This window comes from Stenella coeruleoalba, assembly GCF_951394435.1.
Source record: "Stenella coeruleoalba genome assembly, chromosome: 18".
NCBI lineage: Eukaryota > Metazoa > Chordata > Mammalia > Artiodactyla > Delphinidae > Stenella > Stenella coeruleoalba.
The window spans coordinates 72,195,835-72,212,121 of NC_137164.1; the positions used below are offsets into that span (position 1 = coordinate 72,195,835).

Genomic DNA, 16,287 nt, shown 5'->3' on the forward strand with positions numbered 1-16,287 from the left:
AACAAATCACTGCTGCATGAAGCCGTACGTGCCCTCAGAGAGGGGGGCAGGAAGAGATGCCAAAGGAAAGGGGAGAATAATAAAGGAGGCAGAAGGAGAATGAGAACTCACGCTTGTCTCTTCTCTTTTCATGCCTACCACTCCTTCATGCCCTAATCAAAAAGGTTTCGGTATTTTTGTGGAAAGGGAGCTCGAAGACAGCCTCAGAAATGAGGGCAGTCAATGAGTCTGTTTCAGGGTTATCAAACCCCGAGGGTTTTTTAAACCAGAAAACCATGCACTGTGCTTAAGAACATGTCAACATAATCTAAGGACATGCCTCCACTGTACTGAGTCTAGAGTGTTTTTTTCCCTCATTTTTAATGACTTTTATTGTTTCCTTTCTAATTTTACATGTTCATTGCCGACACAACTAGACATACGTAAAAGCGTAAAGTAAAAAATAATAATCACCTAAAATCCCCAACCCCCAGAGATAACCACCGTTAGTGTTCTCATGCATTTCCTCCCAGTGCCTTTTTTTTTTTTAATAAAATTATAATTGACCTACTACAATATGTTAATTCCAGGCACACAACAGAGTGATTCAATATTTCTATACATTATTACAGAACGATCAGAAAATTAAATTTTCATGGCTCTAAACACTGGCATTTTAAAATACCATTTTAATTTTATCTGTTCATAGGTAAGAGATATTTCAAATACAAGAGTTTACATTGTAAAACCAGGAAGCTTTGATGGTTAATACCAGTTGATTGCCCTGGTGTATTATCATTTGTGGAAAAGTTAACTGTGATAATGTTACCATCTCTTGCCAGCCTGTCATTAGGAAGGGGGTTAGGAGAAAGATTTTTAGCCAATTATCATTCCAGCTGCTTGTCAATGTCAGTTGTACTAACACAGCTGAGCCTTAGCATTAAACCTAAGCTACAGTCAAATGATTATGTAATCTTTTCCTATTAATCAGACAATTGTTTCCCTCCCACACAATAATATGTGAATTCTGTTCATTGATTGAAAAAACAAAAAGATGGGGGTGTAACTCAACATAACATATGAAGGAGTATTGTTTCTCTCACTGAAATTAATCAGATGTATCAACATTTATATAAATGGCTTGTGTTAATGGAGAGAATGCAGAAAGACTCAAGGATAATCCAAAATGAATTTTCCAAATGAACAATCCAAAAAGGAATTTATATATTGTTTTATGATTTGACTGCAAAATTGCACAAGCTCAGAAGTGGCATTGCTACGCATGGGAAGAATCTTTCAAAGAGCTTTAAATTCACCACGCCCACTTGGTTTAGTTTCATCAGGGCAATTTGGATTTCCAGCAACCACAGTGCTATGTGATGTATAATCACTTTCCTTGCACTTGAACATGAACATCTGAAAATTTGAGAATCCATTTCAAAAATGTTGAAGCCACACTGTGAAGTTCTGACTCACGCTCCCAGTACCAACAAACCAGCCAACCAATGGCTGAAATGCTCAAGTCTCTGACAAAACCTGGGGCCAAAGACAACGTGGATTGAAACAAACTTCTCAGCTCTCAATTTGAGCCCTGAACACCTCTACCTGTATTCCCACCACACTTCTTGCTAAATTGTAGCCTCCTAGGTCCCCAGAGTGGGTGGGGTATATGCATTCCAGGTTGCAGGTATTGGATCCACAGAGTAGGAGAACAAAGTATCAGAGCATCTACTTACGCTTTTTAATCTACAAAAAAAAAATAAGTTTTATCTAAAGTGTATATCAACTCAGGTAGCCTTGCTCTCTTCATGCCTGTGAGTTAGAGTTTTGAGAGATCATATCAGCTAGTATTAATAAATTAACCCTTACAAATTAGACAACGTCTTAACAATAATGCTCCCAGGGCTTCCCTGGTGGCGTAGTGGTTAGGAATCTGCCTGCCAATGCAGGGGACACAGGTTAGAGCCCTAGTCCGGGAAGACCCCACATGCCGTGGAGCAACTAAGCCCGTGCGCCACAACTACTGAGCCTGCACTCTAGAGCCTGTGAGCCACAACTACTGAGCCCACGTGCCTAGAGCCTATGCTCCGCAACAAGAGAAGCCACCGCAATGAGAAGCCCACTCGCCGCAAAGAACAGTAGCCCCCCGCTCACCACAACTAGAGAAAGCCAGCGCACAGCAACAAAGACCCAACACAGCCAAAAATAAATAAATAAAATAAATTTTTTTAAAAATTACAAAAAAAAATAATGCTCCCAAAAAACCGCAAAACAAAACCAAAAAATCTCTGCAACCTCCAGATCTAAAGTAGTACTACTAATCCAAACATACATGAACAATAAGAAAATAGCAAAGCAGAAAGCCAGGCTGACGCTTCTCTTACTTTGACAGAAGCCACAGGCTTCGTCTGCTCCTTAGAAGTACTAGTGACTTTTCAATAATGTTTTCTTTTTAAAAGAAACTTCTTGTGGGGATATACTTTTGAAAATGAGATGTCTGATATATGTTTAGAGATGTAACCAAGTACATGATTATTTTGCTGGAAACAAAGTGTCACTTGTAAAGCTTTCATTTCTGTGTACTTAAAAACATTAAATATAGATTTTGTTTCCCCTCTAACCTGTTAAAAAAATAAATGACAAATTTTGAAATTGTTGAAAGTAAAAAAGTGCAAATCACAATACCTTTTGATGTGTTTGAAGAATAGCTGATCAACACCAGGAAAGATAGCGATTGGCAAGCCTCATTTCAGCAGAAACCTTGACGTTAGGTGAAGCCAACACTGCCTTTCTTCCTCCTAGCTCTCTCTGTGTGAGGTCCACTCAGGTCATCTCTGGTACTTTTTTTTTTTTTTGAACATAGATTAGAGTTTATTATCTTTATCCATTTCTTGCTCATGGCCAGTGAGTTAATTAACTTAATTGTATGCCTGGGGAAAGTTATTTCACTCTTCTACTTTGGTATTTTCTTTTTTTTTTTAGGTATTAATTTTTATTGGAGCATAGTTGCTTTACAAACCTCTCATACCTTTAAAGCCAAGGTGGGAGAAGTGTCAGGTGAGTGAAAAGGATTTACATACCAATCTGTCCATCATGTTCTTGACCAAATCACTCCCGCTGTTCCTAAAATCCTGTAAAGAGATGGATAGCCTATTGTCTGAATTTGAAAGGCATGCTGACAATACAAAGTAAATGGGTGCAGTTGTTATATCATTAGGGTTAAGAGTACAATGAACAGCTACTTGCAATACTAAATGTTGGAGCTGTGAATATAGGGTCATTTCACTCAGGACGGTACTTCCGGGAGACCAGAAGCAAGTATTGTTGGGGCAGGTCCCACCATTGCATCCTGAGCAGGGCAACAGAGATTGACTTCGTATATGCCCCTAAGTATCTGATCTCCTGCACATCTGAAATCATAAGGACAGTTTGTATTCATATACACACCAGAGTAGTGGGTGCTGGAAAATAAGTTTAAGGCAAAAGAACCAAAGAGAATGTATAACTTAAATTCAAAATTGCCATCATAAGAAAATATGCTGAATTTCTAAGCTTATTATAAATTGTCTGCAATTCTTTTAGGGTATTATCAGCAGCTAGCACTGGATGGTATAGGCTGAAATCAAAACTAGTCAGTAAATTCAATCTTTCATGCCACTGTCAGAAATATATTGAAATGTATTTATGTATATTTCAGAGATACATTTTTATATATATGAATAATACATAATAAATATATTGATATTCATTAATTTCAGTACATAGACAAAATGAATGTTAATTGCTTTATAATCAGACATCCTTGCAGGAATGCGAAGGCTGATAAGATAGCAAACATGGAGTGCTCTGTACTTCCCAAATCTCTCATTGACTAAAATGCACAACACCAGTGTATAAAGCACATTACCATCTTGCAGACAGTCATATTAACTCTGCTCATAAATGAAGACTAAAGCCACATACATTAGTCTACAAAAAAGGACAATTGTTTCATCCTGAAATATAAAAAAATATTTTATGCAATTTCTTTTTCAAATATAATTGTTATATAAATGTCTGGTCCTCATTTTCAAAGGATGTATGGTTTGGGGTGTTTCTCAACTGAATTCTAATGAATAATTTTTCTTCAAATGAGTGCTTTAGTGCTTTATATCCATCCTCATTTGAGATGTAGAACTCTCAGCTTTGACTGAGAACAGCAAAAGGAAAGGACGTGATGTACACAATTATTTTCCAAAACCTGCTCCTTCAATCCCATTTGTCATTGTTCGTGCAGCAAATGATTTACAGTTGGTGGAGTTGCCCATGCTAGGGCTACCAGCATCTTTTCCCAGCCACATCTTTCTTGTTCAGTTGCATATCTCTAGCACCCAGCAAGTGCCTGGCATCTTGGAGATGTCACAAAATAAATGTTTGTGAAATAAATGAATGTATAAATTTTAAAAATTGTTAAAAGCATTAACTAGTTCTAGGTAGGTCCTTCAATAGCAGAGACTTCAAGATCATCCTTTATTGAGGATGGGGATGGAGTGAAGGATTTTTGTTCCAACAGGTCTGGGAGCTGGGCAATAACTCAGAAGCAGCTATTGGTTAAAAGGACAGACACCACCAGCTTGACAAGAGAAACCTGGAATGTATGTGTAAACATACAATGATCCACCCACAAAACACAATTTTTCCTCTGTCAACAGCAGAAAGACAAAAGAGATCTTCCTTTAGATACCTTGTATACACATATCCACGTACATGTTACCATTGTACGTGTGTGTGCCGTGTGTGTCAGGGTGGTGCTACTTTCAAGACTGTCTCGGTATTTTTTTTTTTAAGGTTTTTTTTTTTAATGTGGACCATTTTTTAAAAAGTCTTTATTGAGTTTGTTACAATATTGCTTCTGTTTTATGTTTTGGTTTTCTGGCCCGGAGGCATGTGGGATCTTAGCTCTCTGATCAGGGATCGAACCCACAGCCCCTGCAATGGAAAGCGAAGTCTGAACGACTGGACCACCAGGGAAGTCCCAAGACGGTCTTGATATTAATTTTACTTATAAAATTATTAAGGAACCAAAATTAAAAATATAAAATCAAGAGAGCTGATGGATGAAAACAGCAGGGAAAGGGCGGGACATAATGAAATCATAAGCCTCAGTTCCTAATGATTTTCAAGGATATCTTTAAGACAAAAATTTTAGCATCTGGGATTGTCAACAAAGAGAATGCTAGTCTCGAAACCTCATAATACTTCCGGGTTCTCCAGCTACTTGGTGGAACTTGTACAAGTCTATCTCTATTTTCTAGGTTTCTTCGAAAAACAAGGTTGATTTCAGCATATGTAAATTCCAGAGTGTTCTGTTATTCTTGCTTTATTCTCCCCTTGGGCTCTATTATCTCAAGTTATAAGAAAATAGGCAGAGGTGTGTAGAGGGGAGAGATAAAAGTCGACAAAGTCTAGTTATACAGGATGTTATCCACAATAGAAACAGGGAAGGATGAGATTTTCAAACAACTTCCAACTTCTATATTTAGCGTTACTGCCTGAGAGCCAGCTCTAGTTGCAGCCACAAGGAAAAAAACTCAGGAGATCTTTTCCTTTGAACCTGTTTTACTGCATGAAAGGAGGAAATAAAGGAGTCAATGATGGTGAATTATGGCTGACAGAAAGGAGAGGAACTTTAAACCTGATAATAAACAAAAGGTCTCTTTCAAAAATGGATGTGTAAGATCTTCTGTTACAATAAGGAAGAAAAGAAGGCATAGAAAATAGGAGGGAAAAGTTTTCAGTATAAATGTAGAAGCTTTCAATAGAGGGGAAAAAGCGTAACTACCATTTCACCCAGAAGACACAGGCTAATACTGTTAGTTGTAGACAACAGAATACCCAGTTTTCTTACTAGTTCAGGCATAATGGAATTTATTAAAAAAAAATATTTCGATGCCTCGAAAAATCTCTGGGAGGATTAGGAAACTGGACTTGGCTGTAGTCACAGACACTGAGCCTGGACTGACCCTGGACTGCCGAGACGCCACTGTGCTGGGAGCTGCTGGTCGCCTCCTGTGCTGTTTGAGATGGTGCTGCAGAGGAACAGATACCTGATCACAAGCTTGAAGATGAAGCACCCGCCCAACGTGTGCACTGCTTTATAATTCTCACCTCCACACCCCAAACTCATCCAGCAGCATCTAGGTGCAGAAACTAGGTCAAATTCATGTTTTCAACGTTCCCTTCTCAGTCATACATGAAGGCAAGCTGGAGGGGGTTGAGTATATGCTGGGCGAGCCTGTTCTAGGGTCTTGGGATACTGGAGGGAATACGATGGAACACTACTACTTACCACCCATTTGACTGAGATCAGCATTAGGCTTTATAAAGGGTGCTGAGCATAAACTCCTCACTAGGAGACTTGGCTTCTAGGCTTTACTCCATCCTCAACTCCTGTGAAGTCACTTACTTCCTTGTGCTTTAATTTCCCCATCAACAAAATTCACAACTAATAAAATATGCCCAGTTTGGTTGGTCAAAGTACGCACAGGAAATAGAATTCACACAAGATCAGTGAAATGGCGATGTGGATAAGACACTATTTACAAATGTGTGGGCAGATGTAAGGGATGGTAAGAGTATTAACAGAAGGAAGTTGTTACCAACCCTGGGACTGAAAGGTTGAGCCAGGGAAATCCTACAGTGTGGCCCACTGATCCCTGGAGCTGTGGAGAATGGGTGGCGTGGCACCTGGAGCCTGGTTGGGGGGAGCAGCCATGCCCAGAGTGATGCCTAAGCCCCGTCTCTCCCCATCCACCTCAGACATCCTCCTGGGGATACCTGAAGACCAAACCTGGAAAGCCAGCTGCAAGAAAGCCTGGTGTAGGGCTTCCCTGGTGGCGCACTGGTTGAGAGTCCGCCTGCCGATGCAGGGGACACAGGTTCGTGCCCCGGTCTGGGAAGATCCCACATGCCCCGGAGCGGCTGGGCCCGTGAGCCATGGCCGCTGAGCCTGCGCGTCCGGAGCCTGTGCTCCGCAACGGGAGAGGCCGCAGCAGTGAGAGGCCCGCGTACCGCAAAAAAAAAAAAAAAAAAAGAAAGCCTGGTGTAGACTGAGCAGCCAGGAGAAAAACTACCCAGAATGGACTAGGGAGAAGACCAGTGGAAAATAACCAACACACCTAAATATTCTGTAGACATATTACAAGGATTCCGGGAGATGATGTACGCAGCCATGCTTCAGAAAGCATTTGAAGTGATTTTGTTGTTGTTGTTTGTTTTGTTTTGTTTTTTCTCATTTGTTAATTCACTTATATGTGCCTTGTTACTTAACATAGATCATGATTTCCTTTATGCATCATCAAATATGCATCTATGGCATCTTTTTTATTATTAATTTTTACTGGCATATAGTTGCTTTACAATGTTGTGTTAGTTTCTGCTGTACAGCAAAGTGAATCAGCTGTACGTATACATACATTCCCTCTTTTTTGGATTTCCTTCCCATTTAGGTCACCACAGAGCACTGAGTAGAGTTCCCTGTGCTATACAGTAGGTTCTCATTAGTTACCTATTTTATACATAGTAGTGAGTATGTGTGTCAATCCCAGTCTCCCAGTTCATCCCACCCTGCTTCGCCCCTTGGTGCCCATACATTTGCTCTCTACATCTGTGTCTCTATTCCTGCTTTGCAAAGTGTTGTTTTTAAAGTTGGGTAATATTTGTCTTATGGATACTTTCTCTTCTGGACGTGTTATTCTTCATTCTGCTCTTACCAAGGAATTTTTGGTTTTTCTAATTAGTTCATGAGACATGAGAAGTGGCTGGAATAAGTTCAAAGAAAGTAAATGAAGGAATGAGTTTGAGGAGGGTAAATAGTCCTGGCAGTAGCAGCCAGGGACAGGGTCTTAAGGGAAAAATTGTAAAACAAAGATTGTTGAGGCCAATTGGATAGAAGATGAAGGGCTATGGAATTTAGCCATGTGTTAGAAAAGATCATTGCAATAAATTGTCTTGATTCCCACTTTAAAGTAAATATTATTCTCTGGATTTAATGTAAATAATAGAGCAGTAATGGAACAGTAATGACAAGCAATACAATCAGGTCATCAGCTTATGCTCTCCCTATATTTCATATAAGGGCCATATTTCTTCACTGTGAAAAGAATAATATTTTAAATGAATAGCATTTCTTCATGAATTAAAAACAGAGGAAGATCTAGCTTCCTTAGTTTGGTTAATATAAATGTTACCAACTTCAAAAATGAGCTGCAGAAACATTTTTCTAAAGCTACAAAGATCCTGAACAAAATCCTTCAGAGAAGGAAGATCAGCAGATGCGAGTGGTGACAGAAATCACAATGACTGGAATTCTGGCTTAAAGAAGGCACATCTTTTGTTTCCTGAATGATGATACTGTTTTCCGTAATTATATTCTTCTACTGAAGCTGAGTTAAAAATGAAAATGAAGGATTGAAAACCACGTGGAAAGAAAAACCTAAGATCCACCATGTTTGTTCAGACTTTGGCTAGATATCATTTTAGAATCTGTAGTTGGAAATTTTAGACTAGAAATCAGACAGGAATAAGATACCCCATCATGTTTTAGTAGTTTCTATTGGCAGTGGGGTCTGAAACTTAAATAGAATCCTTTGTTACTGTGATACTTCTATGAGAAATAAAAGAGTGAAACTAAGCTTTACAAATCCTCGCTAAGTCTGCCTTTCCAAGACTGTTTCTTTGGGAGGGTGAGATAGCTCAGGGCATTGTCACAGCGGCCCCTTGGCTGTACTCAATGAGCACATAAACCTCAGCAGATAATGACCAAAAACACAGAGAGTGACTGAATGATGTCAAGAAGACACCAACTGGATATTAGCTGCCTCGCTAAATCTCAGTGCAACGAGGTAGATTTACTCAGCAACAGCGAACGAGAGCCACGGAAGAGATCCTGGTTAGCCAAAATGGACACTAAAGGTACAAGCTCTGCCTTCTACAGAAGTCTGAACTAGTCAAGTTAAAAATATGGTTCACTAGTGTACGAGAGCTAAAGTAGGCGTTTCGTTTGGGAGTAACAGATACACACTACTGTATATAAAATAGGTAAACAACACGGACCTACCGTATAGCGCAGGGAACTCAACTCACTATCTTATAATAACCTATAATGGAAAAGAATCTGTAAAAGAATATATGTGTATGTGTGTGTGTGTATATATATATATATATATATATATATATACACACATATATATATATATACACATATATATATATACACACATACACATATATATATAAAACTGGATCACTTTGCTGTCCACTTGAAACCAACACAACATTGTAAATTAACTATACTTCAATAAAAATAAATAAATAAGCATTTAAAAAAAAATTAAATCTTGTATCTATCACGACATATGTTTTCCCAAAACCCACTAGCCCCATATTCTCTTCTGTAGATCTAAAGTCAATTTCCCACCAAGCTGCAGATCTGTTTCAGGTCAGCTTTATGAATGGACGCCTTTTATGCAGAATGAAATATGAATACTCATTGTATTACACTCTGAAGGTAAAAGCTGTGGCTAGATTGACAAAATAATTATGTAAATAGTGGCAGACAACTGAGGAAGACTAATGGCTGAAAAAGCTGAATAACATTAAAAAGTTAATATATTTAATGTTAACCTTTGTAGCTTTCGGTAATAATTCGAGTATAGGAAAATTGTTGTACAAAGCATAGTAATATTAAAGCAAAGAGAAGAACGTCATGATAATAAATGAATCCCTCAGTTTTCCGGGAAACTAGCAGGATATTATTATTCTACTTTAACACTAAAAGCTAAACCCAAGATTTTATTAATATTGAGTGCCATTCTTCTTTGTCATTTTGGACTTACCTGGAAAATGGAGACTGTTTCTTTCTAATTATCTATTTCAATCAAAAACCTAAAACATCTCAACACTAAAGCTTAAAAACAAAAATTGTGGGCTTCCCTGGTGGCGCAGTGGTTGAGAGTCCGCCTGCTGATGGCAGGGCACGCGGGTTCTTGCCCCAGTCCGGGAAGATCCCACATGGGCTAGGACCGTAAGCCATGGCCGCTGAGCCTGCGCGTCCGGAGCCTGTGCTCCGCAACGGGGGAGGCCACAGCAGTGAGAGGCCCACGTACCAAAAAAAAAAAAAAAAAAAATTGCTACCATATAGAAGAGAAATAATATTTTAAAAATCAAAATGCAGGAGGCTTAGCTGGGTTTTTCTATTAACACACAGTTAGTAATGTATTAAAACTTCGCAGGAATGAATATCATATAATTATGAATAAATTATATTTCCTCCCCCCAAAATGTCAGGGACCAATTAGAGCACAGAGACAGAATGAGATGAAAGGGGCTGAGGTTAGATGATGGTCTTTCTTTTAATTTCACAGGTGAAAGATGGTTTGGGGAGAGAGGAACAGATGTAAGGAACTCAGTTAAGGAAAGTAACAAACTCCAGAAAAATTCTGGGTTATTTGAACAACCAGCTCAATGTTGATGTACTATACTTCAATAAAATAAGGGTTTGGTTGGGAACAAGTGTTTGGTTTCTCGTTGGGTTCCTTCAGGGGAGACATGAGATCACCTCACAGTGAAAATAAATTTTTTTGAAAAGGTGTTTAGGGGGGAGCAGTTTGTTTTCATATGGGAAGATATTAAATACTTGGGAGTCTAAGAATGGGCCTCCTGACACTTCTTTCCCTTTTTGCATTTGTCTCATCTACTGACAAAAGTTGATGCAGAAGCACTGCTCACATTCAGACGGGAATGTTGTAGCGTTGTGTTTTTCTATTCCATCAATAAGACAATAAAGACAGCAGTCACTGGACAAACCCACTCATCGCTAAAATTATCTTAAGACAGTAAGATTTTTGGAATTTCCATAAATTGCCAAGCATTTGATTAAAATCAAGCAGTTGCCTGTGACTCAAATAGACTAAAAATGTATATCTCACTTTCCACGGTAAATGATAAAATATTTGTGGGATTAAAGAAATAGATTTGTTTTAGGCTTTGTCTATTAGAGGTTAAAGCAAATGGGAATTCATCTCTATACCAACAAAATACGTGGAATTGAATGGAGTCCATGGGCTTCTGGATTTTTGAGAGACACGTTGTCTCTCTTTAAGAACATCAGAAATAAACAAATAATGGAAAAAAGTAGACATTTGAGAGCATACTTGACTTGCTTACTATGGAGGATTCTGGGCAAGTAAAACACGAATGCCACGCCTCTGTAATGACACTAGGAAACTGGAAACATATGACTTACTGCTACAATCTCTCCATCCAGGAGCCACATTAGAATGCAGGCTCTAGGAGGGGCATATTCCTTTATTATTCCCCAAACACATTATTCTGCTCAGTTCTAGTCTGCTAGTTTGAATGCATATTGCTCCCTGGAAAGAACTTACAATTCCCTTTACAATGCATTTACAGTTGATTAAAGAATGGATTTGCAATTCAGAGTCTATAATTAGAGCAAAGGGTCTCTATAATTTTAGGTACCCTCATTCAGTAATGGTGATGTTATGGAGATTAGCCTCTATTATAAGGACCCATGGCTATTGAAATGATTACTAGAAAGCATGTGTTGAGGTTTAGTAGCTCATTCTTCTACCACAGGAAGCCTATTATATACAGGGTGTTATACAAGGCTACCAGACAGGAAAAATGAGATTAACAATTAACACCTTGCTCAAAGGATTAGTATATCTCTTGTGCTGTGATGATTTGGATTCTAATTAAAATTCTCAGAGATGTGGTGTGTGTGTGTGTATGTGTGTGTGCCCTCACATGTGTACGTGTCCTTTTTCAGGTATCTGCTGCTTGCCTGGAGGGTTTCTTTGTTTGTTTTTTATTTAGTTATTTAGTTTTGGCTACATTGGGTCTTCGTTGCTGTGTGCAGGCTTTCTCTAGTTGCGGCAAGCAGGGGCTACTCTTCCTTGTGGTGCACGGGCTTCTCATTGCGGTGGCTTCTCTTGCGGTGGAGCACAGGCTCTAGGCACATAGGCGTCAGTAGTTGTGGCATGCGGGCTCAGTAGTTGCGGCTGGCGGGCTCTAAAGCGCAGGCTCAGTAGTTGTGGCGCATGGGGCTTAGTTGCTCCGTGGCATGTGGGATCTCCCGGCCCAGGGCTCGAACCCGTGTCCCCTGCATTGGCAGGTGGATTCTTAACCACTGCACCACCAGGGAAGCCCAAGAATTCTCTTTTATTGCTTGGAGTTTTTTAAAAAATGTGTTGGTTAGACTATCACCTAATCCGGTAGGAAACCTTTTTGTTAGAAGGGGTTTCTCATTGATCTTGAACCAGAAACCATATAGTGTCTTCTAAGGAAAATCTCAATATTAATGTACTTAGCTTTCCTATATACCTGTTTGTTTTTTCATGTCTGATGCAATTTTACTGTTGATTGATGCAATCATTTCTATGGGATTCTGCAATTGAGCAGACTTACTAGAATTTTCTGTAGACAGAAAACAGAGTCTACAGTTGTTTCCAAAGGCACAATCTGTCCACTCTGGAATTAGGGTCTGTGAAACCAGCACAGGGGTGTGGTTAAAAAATGCACATTTTCTATTTATATTCTAAAAATTCACTCTTTTCTAATTTCGGTGTATGATTTTTACAGTGCATGTATAATTGATATAGTAGCACATGTTATTATATAATTTATAAATAACTTGCATATATTAAATGTGTGCAGGGTTTCTTTTAACTGAAAGGAGTTTGCAAACAAACATGTGAACTTACTAAGATACTCCAAAGTACTCATGCTCTCATTACTTTGCCTTTTTTGAATTCAAATTGGTGGGAAAATAAGGAAATTGAAAGTCATTTTCTCCTCAAATTCCTAGTAATTCTTGGTTTAACTGACTTAGAATTATTCAGGTGACGGTTAAGCAATTTCTTTGCTGGGGTGATAATAGTAATGAGAAAAAAAATGTTATAAATAGTGTACATTAGATGATTAACTGCAGTGTTTCGGGGGACTGGAGAAAATTATAGGTGGAATGAAGCTTTACTTTAGGCTTCATTAAAACTGCTAATAACAGAATATTTAATATAATCTCAGTTAATGAGAAATGGGTGAGGTCCCCAGCCAGAAGAGACAAGAAAAAATCTTCTTCAACATGGAGAAAAGTCAAACAGCTTCTATCTGAGACAAGGGTTTAGCCATCGTGGTACTTCTTGACTTAGCTCAGTGTCTGGGGCATGGTCTGTGCTCAGAAAGTGTGTGTTGAATAAATGAATGAACAAATTTATGATATCACTGCGAACAATTCAAATATTTAAACACTTATCAGGATTAGTAATAAAACTCAATGATTTTTTTAAGTTGAAGAAGATATAAAAGATGCTGAAGAATAAAACAGGAAGTTCAAGAATCTGAAAAAGACGACTTATATACGTGCGTGTGTGTGTATAAGTGAATCACTGTGCTGTACACCTGAAACTAACATGATATTGTAAATCAACTATACTTCAATTAAAAAAAAAAATCGAAAAACGAGAAGCTCCCAAATATAGAGTAGAAAAAATGTAGACAATGAGTTACATACTGGGCGGGGTAACTTCACAGTTCGGCCAGTCCTGAGCAGGACTGGACAAGCTTCCACATCACTGCATGCTATGTACCCTTTAGCACATACATACTTGAAAGAGCCATCTCTGCCTAGAATTTTAAGAGGTTTTTTTTTTTTATAGCAAAGGTAAATATTTGAATAATGACAAAGAAATAACAGAAATCTGTTATTTTTCACTTCTGTGAATTACCATAGATATTCTGCATGACATTTTGTTTAGGAATTTTACAAAATATATGTTTCAATGGTATTGCAGGTAAACAAATGACTTTTTTTTTTTTTTTTTTTGCAGTACGCGGGCCTCTCACTGCTGTGGCCTCTCCTGCTGCGGAGCACAGGCTCCGGACGCGCAGGCTCAGCGGCCATGGCTCACGGGCCCAGCCGCTCCGCGGCATGTGGGATCCTCCCGGACCGGGGCACGAACCCGTGTTCCCTGCATCGGCAGGCGGACTCTCAACCACTGCGCCACCAGGGAAGCCCACGAATTACTATTTGATGGGGGAAACATGAACAAAAATAATTAAAATGGTTTATTCGTGATAAAACAGATTGCATAATTAGGCAAGAATATGGATAAAGTTAACATCTCTAATGACAGTAAGGTGGGAAAGATCATTTTAAACAATATCTTTAACTGATGGAAGAAAGAGAATTCCAAAGTTATTATTGTTATTGTAGGAAAGAGAAGAACTATAGGTTGATCTCTAGAGGTTTAGAAAAAAGGAAAGAATGAAGATCTTAAGCAGAAGAGTATAAGTTGGTCCCACAGGAATAATAATTAGATATTTTAATTCTAGGTAAAAGAATATTAATAAAAAATAATTAAATAGGATAAAATTATTATGTAAAAAAGGATGTTTACCTTACTAAAGAAATGCTATTTAATACAATATTATATTGAAGATGAAATTACTCCACTTGTTCTATTTTATATTAAAGCTTTCAGTTTTACATAATGTGTAATTAAACCATGAACTAATACAACGGAGGTCATAGGAAAATTTGAACTGATAAAAGTCTAGATGTGTAATTTTAAAAATATTAGAAAACTGGACAAGTTGAGTCTAGAGAGCATAAGTAAAGAAAAGCTGAGGTGACTATCTGAAAAAAGCTTTTACAAACATGATGTGGTAAATAAGTCAGATCGATTATTCCTCTTGAAGGACAAAACCAGTCACAGGATTGAAAGGAAGCAGGAATAATATCCTTTAAATGCACCATCATGTTCCTCTGATACGAACGTGTGAATGAGAATGGATCTCTGGATGGCTTTAAGATGACACTGGCATTCTGAACATTCAAAAATAAGGAGGAATAACTTTTAAAAATGCATTTGATTTTTCCAAGCTTCTATAATATTTTAGATTATGCTGCAGAAAACAAAAGTAGTTTGCCAATTTCATAAGATTAAAAAAAGAGAAAACTTCCATTTTAAAATGATTTTTAATTTTTTTAACATAGATTTTTTTTTATTGAAGTACAGATGATTTACAATATTGTGTTAGTTTCAGGTGTACAGCAAAGTGATTCAGTTATACACACATATATATCTATTTTTTCAGATTGTTTTCCCTTATAGGTTATTACAAGACACTGAATATAGTTCCCTGTGCTATACAGTTAAGTCCTTGTTGGTTATTTTTTTATACAGTAGTGTGTATCTGTTAATCCCAAACTCCTAACTTATCCTTCCACCTTTGGTAACCATGAGTTTGTTTTCTATGTCTTACAAGTTGTTAAATTCGGAAACCATGTTTGCTTTTTAAGGTAATTTTATTATAAAATGAATAAATAACTAAAATAGAAAACTTAGTAAAGAAACAATAGAAAATATTTTTTTAAATATATAAAAACACTTCTAACTTTACCACTAAGAAATCTATGAAATTTTACATCTCCTTTTTGCCCTTTTTCTTTGAAAATATATTATACATAAAAAGAAATGTTTTCTTTTTCTCTTTTTCACTTTAAGCATTGGTTCTCAAACCAAAGCCATTTTGCCCCACTCTGGGCATTTGGCAATGTCTGGAGACTGGTGATGTTACTGGTCTCTAATGGTAGAAACCAGGAATGCTATCAAACACCCTACAATACACAGAACAGTTCCCCACAAAGAGTAATTCTTTGCCCAAAATGTCAATAGTGCTGACATGAGAAGTACTTGAAATAATAATATAAGCATTTTCTTATTATTTAAATTATTTTAAAATATTTCAATAGTTTCAAATGATAGCATCACACGATTTACTGTAAAATTCTTCACTTTCCACATTTGTTAAAAAGAATAATGTTTTAAAATTTTAGTTTTCCCAAATATTTGTCAAATATCAAATTTGATTTTAAAATGCATGAAGAAAACTTGATTAAATTTCTTTCACCTTCTCTTAAGTCTAATGTCTGGGATGAGTTCATGTTGTTATTATTACAATGTAACATGAGGTTTGTTTCCCAAACACTGGAAGAGAATTTCAGAGCATTACAATCCTCTTCACTCTTTATTAACTTCCAAAAATACCCACTTACATCAAGGGCTTGATATTCCTAATACACTCTGCTGACTAAAAAATTAATAGATCCTAATGTTGTTCTTTTTAGTAAGTGAAAAAAAATTACTGATCATATACTCTCAAATCAAGCCAAATTACAGCCATTTGATCAAGACTGAGCTAGTTGCTGCTTTGCTCTTTCTTTTTCGAAGCAATATAACATAA

The 16,287-nt window shown here is 37.5% G+C and overlaps 1 long non-coding RNA gene across 1 annotated transcript in view; it reads right to left on the bottom strand.

Moving 5' to 3' along the window:
- Nucleotides 1-405: 405 nt before the first annotated feature.
- The window catches only part of LOC307176707, a 34,977-nt gene continuing 19,095 nt past the window's right edge, over nucleotides 406-16,287 (bottom strand). Inside the window, exon 3 of the long non-coding RNA XR_013824870.1 lies at nucleotides 406-3,110. This is a non-coding gene — a long non-coding RNA (uncharacterized lncRNA). The remainder of the gene's footprint in view (nucleotides 3,111-16,287) is intronic.